This window comes from Dendropsophus ebraccatus, chromosome 5 (genome assembly GCF_027789765.1).
Source record: "Dendropsophus ebraccatus isolate aDenEbr1 chromosome 5, aDenEbr1.pat, whole genome shotgun sequence".
Classification (NCBI taxonomy): domain Eukaryota; kingdom Metazoa; phylum Chordata; class Amphibia; order Anura; family Hylidae; genus Dendropsophus; species Dendropsophus ebraccatus.
Window position 1 is genome coordinate 131,711,421 of NC_091458.1, and position 13,080 is coordinate 131,724,500.

The following is a 13,080-nucleotide window of genomic DNA, read 5'->3' on the forward strand; positions in this document are numbered from 1 at the left end:
TGCACCTTTCATATATCCATCTGTGCTTCCAGCAGGTAGAAAATGCTTTTGTTCTCTGGTGCAGTAGAAAATAAAAAGGGCTTTCCTACCTTTTGGAAACAGAGATGGACATTAGCGAGGTATGACATGTCTTCTTGACCTGAGAGCATTACCAGTCTGGAACCTGAATTGCAGCTGACAGATTCTCTTTAATTTAGAGTTATGCATGCTTTCTGTGATCAGCATGAGGCCAGATATTGCGAGAAACTTGAACAATTATCATTGATGAAGCTAGAAGAACACACTTTATATGGCACTAAAACACACCATCAGCCTCCTGAGAAAGGTCAGGAAAGCAAACACCCCAGATGGGACTCGAACCCACAATCCTGGCTTAGAAGGCCAGTGCCTTATCCATTAGGCCACTGGGGCTGTCTAGACAAGCTCCACAGGGATGATTTTTTTTTTTTTCAAAGCAAGAATTCACTTGTGGTTGCGTTATAGTTGATGGTCCACTGATTTAATTCAAAACGCAATGCAATATGCAATCGTTGCCAGATGCCAGCTTCTTTTTTTTTTTCTTCACACAAGAGCCAGGTCTTTTTTTGTTGCATTATTTCAATCATTTAGCCACAGGATATTGGTAGTGCTGATAGACAAAAGCTTATTGTCCCTCCAAAAACAGCCAAAGGAAATCAGCGAAAAGAAGCCACTCTGTCGCAACTCAGCTTCAAACCTGTTAGTCGATGACGTGGAAATAAGAATGCTCCAGGTGAGGCTCGAACTCACAACCTCGGCATTGCTCAACAGTTACTGCTTTATAAGTACCGCGCGCTGACCGATTGCGCCACTGGAGCTCTCTATGTGCAGTGTTTTAGCTGCAACTCGGGTTCAAATCTGCTGAAACTATTAGCTAGCTGTTAGGACAAGGAGACACATTGCACCTTTCATATATCCATCTGTGCTTCCAGCAGGTAGAAAATGCTTTTGTTCTCTGGTGCAGTAGAAAATAAAAGGGCTTTCCTACCTTTTGGAAACAGAGATGGACATTAGCGAGGTATGACATGTCTTCTTGACCTGAGAGCATTACCAGTCTGGAACCTGAATTGCAGCTGACAGATTCTCTTTAATTTAGAGTTATGCATGCTTTCTGTGATCAGCATGAGGCCAGATATTGCGAGAAACTTGAACAATTATCATTGATGAAGCTAGAAGAACACACTTTATATGGCACTAAAACACACCATCAGCCTCCTGAGAAAGGTCAGGAAAGCAAACACCCCAGATGGGACTCGAACCCACAATCCCTGGCTTAGAAGGCCAGTGCCTTATCCATTAGGCCACTGGGGCTGTCTAGACAAGCTCCACAGGGATGATTTTTTTTTTCAAAGCAAGAATTCACTTGTGGTTGCGTTATAGTTGATGGTCCACTGATTTAATTCAAAACGCAATGCAATATGCAATCGTTGCCAGATGCCAGCTTCTTTTTTTTTTTCTTCACACAAGAGCCAGGTCTTTTTTTGTTGCATTATTTCAATCATTTAGCCACAGGATATTGGTAGTGCTGATAGACAAAAGCTTATTGTCCCTTCAAAAACAGCCAAAGGAAATCAGCGAAAAGAAGCCACTCTGTCGCAACTCAGCTTCAAAACTGTTAGTCGATGACGTGGAAATAAGAATGCTCCAGGTGAGGCTCGAACTCACAACCTCGGCATTGCTCTACAGTTACTGCTTTATAAGTACCGCGCGCTGACCGATTGCGCCACTGGAGCTCTCTATGTGCAGTGTTTTAGCTGCAACTCGGGTTCAAATCTGCTGAAACTATTAGCTAGCAGTTAGGACAAGGAGACACATTGCACCTTTCATATATCCATCTGTGCTTCCAGCAGGTAGAAAATGCTTTTGTTCTCTGGTGCAGTAGAAAATAAAAGGGCTTTCCTACCTTTTGGAAACAGAGATGGACATTAGCGAGGTATGACATGTCTTCTTGACCTGAGAGCATTACCAGTCTGGAACCTGAATTGCAGCTGACAGATTCTCTTTAATTTAGAGTTATGCATGCTTTCTGTGATCAGCATGAGGCCAGATATTGCGAGAAACTTGAACAATTATCATTGATGAAGCTAGACGAACACACTTTATATGGCACTAAAACACACCATCAGCCTCCTGAGAAAGGTCAGGAAAGCAAACACCCCAGATGGGACTCGAACCCACAATCCCTGGCTTAGAAGGCCAGTGCCTTATCCATTAGGCCACTGGGGCTGTCTAGACAAGCTCCACAGGGATGATTTTTTTTTTTCAAAGCAAGAATTCACTTGTGGTTGCGTTATAGTTGATGGTCCACTGATTTAATTCAAAACGCAATGCAATATGCAATCGTTGCCAGATGCCAGCTTCTTTTTTTTTTTCTTCACACAAGAGCCAGGTCTTTTTTTGTTGCATTATTTCAATCATTTAGCCACAGGATATTGGTAGTGCTGATAGACAAAAGCTTATTGTCCCTCCAAAAACAGCCAAAGGAAATCAGCGAAAGAAGCCACTCTGTCGCAACTCAGCTTCAAACCTGTTAGTCGATGACGTGGAAATAAGAATGCTCCAGGTGAGGCTCGAACTCACAACCTTGGCATTGCTCAACAGTTACTGCTTTATAAGTACCGCGCGCTGACCGATTGCGCCACTGGAGCTCTCTATGTGCAGTGTTTTAGCTGCAACTCGGGTTCAAATCTGCTGAAACTATTAGCTAGCAGTTAGGACAAGGAGACACATTGCACCTTTCATATATCCATCTGTGCTTCCAGCAGGTAGAAAATGCTTTTGTTCTCTGGTGCAGTAGAAAATAAAAGGGCTTTCCTACCTTTTGGAAACAGAGATGGACATTAGCGAGGTATGACATGTCTCCTTGACCTGAGAGCATTACCAGTCTGGAACCTGAATTGCAGCTGACAGATTCTCTTTAATTTAGAGTTATGCATGCTTTCTGTGATCAGCATGAGGCCCGATATTGCGAGAAACTTGAACAATTATCATTGATGAAGCTAGACGAACACACTTTATATGGCACTAAAACACACCATCAGCCTCCTGAGAAAGGTCAGGAAAGCAAACACCCCAGATGGGACTCGAACCCACAATCCCTGGCTTAGGAGGCCAGTGCCTTATCCATTAGGCCACTGGGGCTGTCTAGACAAGCTCCACAGGGATGATTTTTTTTTTTTCAAAGCAAGAATTCACTTGTGGTTGCGTTATAGTTGATGGTCCACTGATTTAATTCAAACGCAATGCAATATGCAATCGTTGCCAGATGCCAGCTTCTTTTTTTTTTCTTCACACAAGAGCCAGGTCTTTTTTTGTTGCATTATTTCAATCATTTAGCCACAGGATATTGGTAGTGCTGATAGACAAAAGCTTATTGTCCCTCCAAAAACAGCCAAAGGAAATCAGCGAAAAGAAGCCACTCTGTCGCAACTCAGCTTCAAACCTGTTAGTCGATGACGTGGAAATAAGAATGCTCCAGGTGAGGCTCGAACTCACAACCTCGGCATTGCTCAACAGTTACTGCTTTATAAGTACCGCGCGCTGACCGATTGTGCCACTGGAGCTCTCTATGTGCAGTGTTTTAGCTGCAACTCGGGTTCAAATCTGCTGAAAGTATTAGCTAGCAGTTAGGACAAGGAGACACATTGCACCTTTCATATATCCATCTGTGCTTCCAGCAGGTAGAAAATGCTTTTGTTCTCTGGTGCAGTAGAAAATAAAAGGGCTTTCCTACCTTTTGGAAACAGAGATGGACATTAGCGAGGTATGACATGTCTCCTTGACCTGAGAGCATTACCAGTCTGGAACCTGAATTGCAGCTGACAGATTCTCTTTAATTTAGAGTTATGCATGCTTTCTGTGATCAGCATGAGGCCAGATATTGCGAGAAACTTGAACAATTATCATTGATGAAGCTAGACGAACACACTTATATGGCACTAAAACACACCATCAGCCTCCTGAGAAAGGTCAGGAAAGCAAACACCCCAGATGGGACTCAAACCCCACAATCCCTGGCTTAAGAGGCCAGTGCCTTATCCATTAGGCCACTGGGCTGTCTAGACAAGCTCCACAGGGATGATTTTTTTTTTTTCAAAGCAAGAATTCTTTTGTGGTTGCGTTATAGTTGATGGTCCACTGATTTAATTCAAAACGCAATGCAATATGCAATCGTTGCCAGATGCCAGCTTCTTTTTTTTTTCTTCACACAAGAGCCAGGTCTTTTTTTGTTGCATATTTCAATCATTTAGCCACAGGATATTGGTAGTGCTGATAGACAAAAGCTTATTGTCCCTCCAAAAACAGCCAAAGGAAATCAGCGAAAAGAAGCCACTCTGTCGCAACTCAGCTTCAAACCTGTTAGTCGATGACGTGGAAATAAGAATGCTCCAGGTGAGGCTCGAACTCACAACCTCGGCATTGCTCAACAGTTACTGCTTTATAAGTACCGCGCGCTGACCGATTGCGCCACTGGAGCTCTCTATGTGCAGTGTTTTAGCTGCAACTCGGGTTCAAATCTGCTGAAACTATTAGCTAGCAGTTAGGACAAGGAGACACATTGCACCTTTCATATATCCATCTGTGCTTCCAGCAGGTAGAAAATGCTTTTGTTCTCTGGTGCAGTAGAAAATAAAAGGGCTTTCCTACCTTTTGGAAACAGAGATGGACATTAGCGAGGTATGACATGTCTCCTTGACCTGAGAGCATTACCAGTCTGGAACCTGAATTGCAGCTGACAGATTCTCTTTAATTTAGAGTTATGCATGCTTCTGTGATCAGCATGAGGCCAGATATTGCGAGAAACTTGAACAATTATCATTGATGAAGCTAGACGAACACACTTTATATGGCACTAAAACACACCATCAGCCTCCTGAGAAAGGTCAGGAAAGCAAACACCCCAGATGGGACTCGAACCCACAATCCCTGGCTTAGAAGGCCAGTGCCTTATCCATTAGGCCACTGGGGCTGTCTAGACAAGCTCCACAGGATGATTTTTTTTTTTCAAAGCAAGAATTCACTTGTGGTTGCGTTATAGTTTATGGTCCACTGATTTAATTCAAAACGCAATGCAATATGCAATCGTTGCCAGATGCCAGCTTCTTTTTTTTTTTCTTCACACAAGAGCCAGGTCTTTTTTTGTTGCATTATTTCAATCATTTAGCCACAGGATATTGGTAGTGCTGATAGACAAAAGCTTATTGTCCCTCCAAAAACAGCCAAAGGAAATCAGCGAAAAGAAGCCACTCTGTCGCAACTCAGCTTCAAACCTGTTAGTCGATGACGTGGAAATAAGAATGCTCCAGGTGAGGCTCGAACTCACAACCTCGGCATTGCTCAACAGTTACTGCTTTATAAGTACCGCGCGCTGACCGATTGCGCCACTGGAGCTCTCTATGTGCAGTGTTTTAGCTGCAACTCGGGTTCAAATCTGCTGAAACTATTAGCTAGCAGTTAGGACAAGGAGACACATTGCACCTTTCATATATCCATCTGTGCTTCCAGCAGGTAGAAATGCTTTTGTTCTCTGGTGCAGTAGAAAATAAAAGGCTTTCCTACCTTTTGGAAACAGAGATGGACATTAGCGAGGTATGACATGTCTCCTTGACCTGAGAGCATTACCAGTCTGGAACCTGAATTGCAGCTGACAGATTCTCTTTAATTTAGAGTTATGCATGCTTTCTGTGATCAGCATGAGGCCAGATATTGCGAGAAACTTGAACAATTATCATTGATGAAGCTAGACGAACACACTTTATATGGCACTAAAACACACCATCAGCCTCCTGAGAAAGGTCAGGAAAGCAAACACCCCAGATGGGACTCGAACCCACAATCCCTGGCTTAGGAGGCCAGTGCCTTATCCATTAGGCCACTGGGGCTGTCTAGACAAGCTCCACAGGGATGATTTTTTTTTTTTTTCAAAGCAAGAATTCACTTGTGGTTGCGTTATAGTTGATGGTCCACTGATTTAATTCAAAACGCAATGCAATATGCAATCGTTGCCAGATGCCAGCTTCTTTTTTTTTTTTCTTCACACAAGAGCCAGGTCTTTTTTTGTTGCATTATTTCAATCATTTAGCCACAGGATATTGGTAGTGCTGATAGACAAAAGCTTATGTCCCTCCAAAAACAGCCAAAGGAAATCAGCGAAAAGAAGCCACTCTGTCGCAAGTCAGCTTCAAACCTGTTAGTCGATGACGTGGAATAAGAATGCTCCAGGTGAGGCTCGAACTCACAACCTCGGCATTGCTCAACAGTTACTGCTTTATAAGTACCGCGCGCTGACCGATTGCGCCACTGGAGCTCTCTATGTGCAGTGTTTTAGCTGCAACTCGGGTTCAAATCTGCTGAAGTATTAGCTAGCAGTTAGGACAAGGAGACACATTGCACCTTTCATATATCCATCTGTGCTTCCAGCAGGTAGAAAATGCTTTTGTTCTCTGGTGCAGTAGAAAATAAAGGGCTTTCCTACCTTTTGGAAACAGAGATGGACATTAGCGAGGTATGACATGTCTCCTCTGACCTGAGAGCATTACCAGTCTGGAACCTGAATTGCAGCTGACAGATTCTCTTTAATTTAGAGTTATGCATGCTTTCTTGTGATCAGCATGAGGCCAGATATTGCTGAGAAACTTGAACAATTATCATTGATGAAGCTCGACGAACACACTTTATTATTGGCACTAAAACACACATTCAGCCTCCTGAGAAAGGTCAGGAAAGCAAACACCCCAGATGGGACTCAAACCCACAATCCCTGGCTTAAGAGGCCAGTGCCTTATCCATTAGGCCACTGGGCTGTCTAGGCAAGCTCCACAGGGATGATTTTTTTTTTTTTCAAAGCAAGAATTCTTTTGTGGTTGCGTTATAGTTGATGGTCCACTGATTAATTCAAAACGCAATGCAATATGCAATCGTTGCCAGATGCCAGCTTCTTTTTTTTTTTCTTCACACAAGAGCCAGGTCTTTTTTTGTTGCATTATTTCAATCATTTAGCCACAGGATATTGGTAGTGCTGATAGACAAAAGCTTATTGTCCCTCCAAAAACAGCCAAAGGAAATCAGCGAAAAGAAGCCACTCTGTCGCAACTCAGCTTCAAACCTGTAGTCGATGACGTGGAAATAAGAATGCTCCAGGGAGGCTCGAACTCACAACCTCGGCATTGCTCAACAGTTACTGCTTTATAAGTACCGCGCGCTGACCGATTGCGCCACTGGAGCTCTCTATGTGCAGTGTTTTAGCTGCAACTCGGGTTCAAATCTGCTGAACTATTAGCTAGCTGTTAGGACAAGGAGACACATTGCACCTTTCATATATCCATCTGTGCTTCCAGCAGGTAGAAAATGCTTTTGTTCTCTGGTGCAGTAGAAAATAAAGGGCTTTCCTACCTTTTTGGAAACAGAGATGGACATTAGCGAGGTATGACATGTCTTCTTGACCTGAGAGCATTACCAGTCTGGAACCTGAATTGCAGCTGACAGATTCTCTTTAATTTAGATTTATGCATGCTTTCTGTGATCAGCATGAGGCCAGATATTGCGAGAAACTTGAACAATTATCATTGATGAAGCTAGACGAACACACTTTATATGGCACTAAAACACACCATCAGCCTCCTGAGAATGGTCAGGAAAGCAAACACCCCAGATGGGACTCGAACCCACAATCCCTGGCTTAGAAGGCCAGTGCCTTATCCATTAGGCCACTGGGGCTGTCTAGACAAGCTCCACAGGGATGATTTTTTTTTTTTCAAAGCAAGAATTCACTTGTGGTTGCGTTATAGTTGATGGTCCACTGATTTAATTCAAAACGCAATGCAATATGCAATCGTTGCCAGATGCCAGCTTCTTTTTTTTTTTTCTTCACACAAGAGCCAGGTCTTTTTTTTGTTGCATTATTTCAATCATTTAGCCACAGGATATTGGTAGTGCTGATAGACAAAAGCTTAATTGTCCCTTCAAAAACAGCCAAAGGAAATCAGCGAAAAGAAGCCACTCTGTCGCAACTCAGCTTCAAAACTGTTAGTCGATGACGTGGAAATAAGAATGCTCCAGGTGAGCTCGAACTCACAACCTCGGCATTGCTCAACAGTTACTGCTTTATAAGTACCGCGCGCTGACCGATCGCGCCAACAGGAGCTCTCTATGTGCAGGTTTTAGCTGCAACTCGGGTTCAAATCTGCTGAAACTATTAGCTAGCAGTTAGGACAAGGAGACACATTGCACCTTTCATATATCCATCTCTGTTTCCAGCAGGTAGAAAATGCTTTTGTTCTCTGGTGCAGTAGAAATAAAAGGGCTTTCCTACCTTTTGGAAACAGAGATGGACATTAGCGAGGTATGACATGTCTCCTTGGACCTGAGGCATTACCAGTCTGGAACCTGAATTGCAGCTGACAGATTCCTCTTTAATTTAGAGTTATGCATGCTTTCTGTGATCAGCATGAGGCTGAGAAACTTGCGAGAAACTTGAACAATTATCATTGATGAAGCTAGACGAACACACTTTATATGGCACTAAAACACACCATCGCCTCCTGAGAAAGGTCAGGAAAGCAAACACCCAGATGGGACTCGAACCCCACAATCCCTGGCTCAGGAGGCCAGTGCCTTATCCATTAGGCCACTGGGGCTGTCTAGACAAGCTCCACAGGGATGATTTTTTTCTTTTAAAGCAAGAATTCACTTGTGGTTGCGTTATAGTTGATGGTCCACTGATTTAATTCCAAAACGCAATGCAATATGCAATCGTTGCCAGATGCCAGCTTCTTTTTTTTTTTTCTTCACACAAGAGCCAGGTCTTTTTTGTTGCATTATTTCAATCATTTAGCCACAGGATATTGGTAGTGCTGATAGACAAAAGCTTATTGTCCCTCCAAAAACAGCCAAAGGAAATCAGCGAAAAGAAGCCACTCTGTCGCAACTCAGCTTCAAAACTGTTAGTCGATGACGTGGAAATAAGAATGCTCCAGGTGAGGCTCGAACTCACAACCTCGGCATTGCTCAACAGTTACTGCTTTATAAGTACCGCGCGCTGACCGATTGCGCCACTGGAGCTCTCTATGTGCAGTGTTTTAGCTGCAACTCGGGTTCAAATCTGCTGAAACTATTAGCTAGCAGTTAGGACAAGGAGACACATTGCACCTTTCATATATCCATCTGTGCTTCCAGCAGGTAGAAAATGCTTTTGTTCTCTGGTGCAGTAGAAAATAAAAGGGCTTTCCTACCTTTTGGAAACAGAGATGGACATTAGCGAGGTATGACATGTCTCCTTGACCTGAGAGCATTACCAGTCTGGAACCTGAATTGCAGCTGACAGATTCTCTTTAATTTAGAGTTATGCATGCTTTCTGTGATCAGCATGAGGCCAGATATTGCGAGAAACTTGAACAATTATCATTGATGAAGCTAGACGAACACACTTTATATGGCACTAAAACACACCATCAGCCTCCTGAGAAAGGTCAGGAAAGCAAACACCCCAGATGGGACTCGAACCCACAATCCCGCTTAGGAAGGCCAGTGCCTTATCCATTAGGCCACTGGGGCTGTCTAGACAAGCTCCACAGGGATGATTTTTTTTTTTCAAAGCAAGAATTCACTTGTGGTTGCGTTATAGTTGATGGTCCACTGATTTAATTCAAAACGCAATGCAATATGCAATCGTTGCCAGATGCCAGCTTCTTTTTTTTTTCTTCACACAAGAGCCAGGTCTTTTTTTGTTGCATTATTTCAATCATTTAGCCACAGGATATGGTAGTGCTGATAGACAAAAGCTTATTGTCCCTCCAAAAACAGCCAAAGGAAATCAGCGAAAAGAAGCCACTCTGTCGCAACTCAGCTTCAAAACTGTTAGTCGATGACGTGGAAATAAGAATGCTCCAGGTGAGGCTCGAACTCACAACCTCGGCATTGCTCAACAGTTACTGCTTTATAAGTACCGCGCGCTGACCGATTGCGCCACTGGAGCTCTCTATGTGCAGTGTTTTAGCTGCAACTCGGGTTCAAATCTGCTGAAACTATTAGCTAGCAGTTAGGACAAGGAGACACATTGCACCTTTCATATATCCATCTGTGCTTCCAGCAGGTAGAAAATGCTTTTGTTCTCTGGTGCAGTAGAAAATAAAAGGGCTTTCCTACTTTTGGAAACAGAGATGGACATTAGCGAGGTATGACATGTCTCCTTGACCTGAGAGCATTACCAGTCTGGAACCTGAATTGCAGCTGACAGATTCTCTTTAATTTAGAGTTATGCATGCTTTCTGTGATCAGCATGAGGCCAGATATTGCGAGAAACTTGAACAATTATCATTGATGAAGCTAGACGAACACACTTTATATGGCACTAAAACACACCATCAGCCTCCTGAGAAAGGTCAGGAAAGCAAACACCCCAAATGGGACTCGAACCCACAATCCCTGGCTTAGGAGGCCAGTGCCTTATCCATTAGGCCACTGGGGCTGTCTAGACAAGCTCCACAGGGATGATTTTTTTTTTTTCAAAGCAAGAATTCACTTGTGGTTGCGTTATAGTTGATGGTCCACTGATTTAATTCAAAACGCAATGCAATATGCAATCGTTGCCAGATGCCAGCTTCTTTTCTTTTTCTTCACACAAGAGCCAGGTCTTTTTTTGTTGCATTATTTCAATCATTTAGCCACAGGATATTGTAGTGCTGATAGACAAAAGCTTATTGTCCCTCCAAAAACAGCCAAAGGAAATCAGCGAAAAGAAGCCACTCTGTCGCAACTCAGCTGCAAACCTGTTAGTCGATGACGTGGAAATAAGAATGCTCCAGGTGAGGCTCGAACTCACAACCTCGGCATTGCTCAACAGTTACTGCTTTATAAGTACCGCGCGCTGACCGATTGCGCCACTGGAGCTCTCTATGTGCAAGTTTTAGCTGCAACTCGGGTTCAAATCTGCTGAAACTATTAGCTAGCAGTTAGGACAAGGAGACACATTGCACCTTTCATATATCCATCTGTGCTTCCAGCAGGTAGAAAATGCTTTTGTTCTCTGGTGCAGTAGAAAATAAAAGGGCTTTCCTACCTTTTGGAAACAGAGATGGACATTAGCGAGGTATGACATGTCTCCTTGACCTGAGAGCATTACCAGTCTGGAACCTGAATTGCAGCTGACAGATTCTCTTTAATTTAGAGTTATGCATGCTTTCTGTGATCAGCATGAGGCCAGATATTGCGAGAAACTTGAACAATTATCATTGATGAAGCTAGACGAACACACTTTATATGGCACTAAAACACACCATCAGCCTCCTGAGAAAGGTCAGGAAAGCAAACACCCCAGAGATGGGACTCGAACCCACAATCCCGGCTTAGAAGGCCAGTGCCTTATCCATTAGGCCACTGGGGCTGTCTAGACAAGCTCCACAGGGATGATTTTTTTTTTCAAAGCAAGAATTCACTTGTGGTTGCGTTATAGTTGATGGTCCACTGATTTAATTCAAAACGCAATGCAATATGCAATCGTTGCCAGATGCCAGCTTCTTTTTTTTTTCTCACACAAGAGCCAGGTCTTTTTTTGTTGCTTTATTTCAATCATTTAGCCACAGGATATTGGTAGTGCTGATAGACAAAAGCTTATTGTCACTCCAAAAACAGCCAAAGGAAATCAGCGAAAAGAAGCCACTCTGTCGCAACTCAGCTTCAAACCTGTTAGTCGATGACGTGGAAATAAGAATGCTCCAGGTGAGGCTCGAACTCACAACCTCGGCATTGCTCAACAGTTACTGCTTTATAAGTACCGCGCGCTGACCGATTGCGCCACTGGAGCTCTCTATGTGCAAGTTTTAGCTGCAACTCGGGTTCAAATCTGCTGAAACTATTAGCTAGCAGTTAGGACAAGGAGACACATTGCACCTTTCATATATCCATCTGTGCTTCCAGCAGGTAGAAAATGCTTTTGTTCTCTGGTGCAGTAGAAAATAAAAGGGCTTTCCTACCTTTGGAAACAGAAATGGACATTAGCGAGGTATGACATGTCTCCTTGACCTGAGAGCATTACCAGTCTGGAACCTGAATTGCAGCTGACAGATTCTTTTTAATTTAGAGTTATGCATGCTTACTGTGATCAGCATGAGGCCAGATATTGCGAGAAACTTGAACAATTATCATTGATGAAGCTAGACGAACACACTTTATATGGCACTAAAACACACCATCAGCCTCTGAGAAAGGTCAGGAAAGCAAACACCCCAGATGGGACTCGAACCCACAATCCCGGGATAGGAGGCCAGTGCCTTATCCATTAGGCCCTGGGGCTGTCTAGACAAGCTCCACAGGGATGATTTTTTTTTTTTTCAAAGCAAGAATTCACTTGTGGTTGCGTTATAGTTGATGGTCACTGATTTAATTCAAAACGCAATGCAATATGCAATCGTTCCCAGATGCCAGCTTCTTTTCTTTTTTCTTCACACAAGAGCCAGGTCTTTTTTGTTGCTTTATTTCAATCATTTAGCCACAGGATATTGGTAGTGCTGATAGACAAAAGCTTATGTCACTCCAAAAACAGCCAAAGGAAATCAGCGAAAAAAGAAGGCACTCTGTGCAACTCAGCTTCAAACTGTTAGCGATGACGTGGAAATAAGAATGCTCCAGGTGAGGCTCGAACTCACACCTCGGCATTGCTCAACAGTTACTGCTTTATAAAGTACCGCAGCGCTGACCGATTGCGCCACTGGAGCTCTCTATGTGCAGTGTTTTAGCTGCAACTCGGGTTTCAAATCTGCTGAAACTATTAGCTAGCAGTTAGGACAAGGAGACACATTGCACCTTTCATATCCATCTGTGCTTCCAGCAGGTAGAAAATGCTTTTGTCTCTGGTGCAGTAGAAAATAAAAAGGGCTTTCTACCTTTTGGAAACAGAGAGGACATTAGCGAGGTATGACATTGTCTCCTGACTTGAGAGCATTACAAGTCTGGAACCTGAATTGCAGCGACAGATTCCTCTTTAATTCTGAGTTATGCATGCTTTCTGTGATCGCAATGAGGCCAGATATGCCGAGAAACTTGAACAATTATCATTGATGAAGCTAG

General features: G+C 43.3%; 20 non-coding genes across 20 annotated transcripts; all 20 read right to left on the reverse strand.

Annotated features, from left to right (window-relative positions):
* Positions 1 to 339: 339 nt before the first annotated feature.
* TRNAR-UCU (transfer RNA arginine (anticodon UCU)) lies at positions 340 to 411 on the reverse strand. Its single transcript has one exon. It is a non-coding gene; the product is annotated as a tRNA-Arg (tRNA).
* Positions 412 to 743: 332 nt separating this feature from the next.
* TRNAI-UAU (transfer RNA isoleucine (anticodon UAU)) lies at positions 744 to 836 on the reverse strand. Its single transcript is given in 2 exon segments — positions 744 to 779; positions 799 to 836. It is a non-coding gene; the product is annotated as a tRNA-Ile (tRNA).
* Positions 837 to 1,256: 420 nt separating this feature from the next.
* On the reverse strand, positions 1,257 to 1,329 carry TRNAR-UCU (transfer RNA arginine (anticodon UCU)). The gene has a single exon. It is a non-coding gene; the product is annotated as a tRNA-Arg (tRNA).
* A 329-nt stretch (positions 1,330 to 1,658) lies between these two features.
* TRNAI-UAU (transfer RNA isoleucine (anticodon UAU)) lies at positions 1,659 to 1,751 on the reverse strand. Its single transcript is given in 2 exon segments — positions 1,659 to 1,694; positions 1,714 to 1,751. It is a non-coding gene; the product is annotated as a tRNA-Ile (tRNA).
* Positions 1,752 to 2,171: 420 nt separating this feature from the next.
* Positions 2,172 to 2,244, reverse strand: TRNAR-UCU (transfer RNA arginine (anticodon UCU)). Its single transcript has one exon. It is a non-coding gene; the product is annotated as a tRNA-Arg (tRNA).
* Positions 2,245 to 2,573: 329 nt separating this feature from the next.
* Positions 2,574 to 2,666, reverse strand: TRNAI-UAU (transfer RNA isoleucine (anticodon UAU)). Its single transcript is given in 2 exon segments — positions 2,574 to 2,609; positions 2,629 to 2,666. It is a non-coding gene; the product is annotated as a tRNA-Ile (tRNA).
* Positions 2,667 to 3,086: 420 nt separating this feature from the next.
* Positions 3,087 to 3,159, reverse strand: TRNAR-CCU (transfer RNA arginine (anticodon CCU)). Its single transcript has one exon. It is a non-coding gene; the product is annotated as a tRNA-Arg (tRNA).
* Positions 3,160 to 3,488: 329 nt separating this feature from the next.
* TRNAI-UAU (transfer RNA isoleucine (anticodon UAU)) lies at positions 3,489 to 3,581 on the reverse strand. Its single transcript is given in 2 exon segments — positions 3,489 to 3,524; positions 3,544 to 3,581. It is a non-coding gene; the product is annotated as a tRNA-Ile (tRNA).
* Positions 3,582 to 4,402: 821 nt separating this feature from the next.
* Positions 4,403 to 4,495, reverse strand: TRNAI-UAU (transfer RNA isoleucine (anticodon UAU)). The gene is given in 2 exon segments: positions 4,403 to 4,438; positions 4,458 to 4,495. It is a non-coding gene; the product is annotated as a tRNA-Ile (tRNA).
* Positions 4,496 to 4,914: 419 nt separating this feature from the next.
* TRNAR-UCU (transfer RNA arginine (anticodon UCU)) lies at positions 4,915 to 4,987 on the reverse strand. Its single transcript has one exon. It is a non-coding gene; the product is annotated as a tRNA-Arg (tRNA).
* A 329-nt stretch (positions 4,988 to 5,316) lies between these two features.
* TRNAI-UAU (transfer RNA isoleucine (anticodon UAU)) lies at positions 5,317 to 5,409 on the reverse strand. The gene is given in 2 exon segments: positions 5,317 to 5,352; positions 5,372 to 5,409. It is a non-coding gene; the product is annotated as a tRNA-Ile (tRNA).
* Positions 5,410 to 5,827: 418 nt separating this feature from the next.
* Positions 5,828 to 5,900, reverse strand: TRNAR-CCU (transfer RNA arginine (anticodon CCU)). The gene has a single exon. It is a non-coding gene; the product is annotated as a tRNA-Arg (tRNA).
* Positions 5,901 to 6,232: 332 nt separating this feature from the next.
* Positions 6,233 to 6,325, reverse strand: TRNAI-UAU (transfer RNA isoleucine (anticodon UAU)). Its single transcript is given in 2 exon segments — positions 6,233 to 6,268; positions 6,288 to 6,325. It is a non-coding gene; the product is annotated as a tRNA-Ile (tRNA).
* Positions 6,326 to 7,150: 825 nt separating this feature from the next.
* On the reverse strand, positions 7,151 to 7,242 carry TRNAI-UAU (transfer RNA isoleucine (anticodon UAU)). The gene is given in 2 exon segments: positions 7,151 to 7,185; positions 7,205 to 7,242. It is a non-coding gene; the product is annotated as a tRNA-Ile (tRNA).
* Positions 7,243 to 7,661: 419 nt separating this feature from the next.
* TRNAR-UCU (transfer RNA arginine (anticodon UCU)) lies at positions 7,662 to 7,734 on the reverse strand. Its single transcript has one exon. It is a non-coding gene; the product is annotated as a tRNA-Arg (tRNA).
* A 1,251-nt stretch (positions 7,735 to 8,985) lies between these two features.
* TRNAI-UAU (transfer RNA isoleucine (anticodon UAU)) lies at positions 8,986 to 9,078 on the reverse strand. Its single transcript is given in 2 exon segments — positions 8,986 to 9,021; positions 9,041 to 9,078. It is a non-coding gene; the product is annotated as a tRNA-Ile (tRNA).
* An 820-nt stretch (positions 9,079 to 9,898) lies between these two features.
* TRNAI-UAU (transfer RNA isoleucine (anticodon UAU)) lies at positions 9,899 to 9,991 on the reverse strand. Its single transcript is given in 2 exon segments — positions 9,899 to 9,934; positions 9,954 to 9,991. It is a non-coding gene; the product is annotated as a tRNA-Ile (tRNA).
* Positions 9,992 to 10,410: 419 nt separating this feature from the next.
* TRNAR-CCU (transfer RNA arginine (anticodon CCU)) lies at positions 10,411 to 10,483 on the reverse strand. Its single transcript has one exon. It is a non-coding gene; the product is annotated as a tRNA-Arg (tRNA).
* A 329-nt stretch (positions 10,484 to 10,812) lies between these two features.
* On the reverse strand, positions 10,813 to 10,905 carry TRNAI-UAU (transfer RNA isoleucine (anticodon UAU)). Its single transcript is given in 2 exon segments — positions 10,813 to 10,848; positions 10,868 to 10,905. It is a non-coding gene; the product is annotated as a tRNA-Ile (tRNA).
* Positions 10,906 to 11,725: 820 nt separating this feature from the next.
* On the reverse strand, positions 11,726 to 11,818 carry TRNAI-UAU (transfer RNA isoleucine (anticodon UAU)). Its single transcript is given in 2 exon segments — positions 11,726 to 11,761; positions 11,781 to 11,818. It is a non-coding gene; the product is annotated as a tRNA-Ile (tRNA).
* Between the last annotated feature and the right edge of the window lie 1,262 nt (positions 11,819 to 13,080).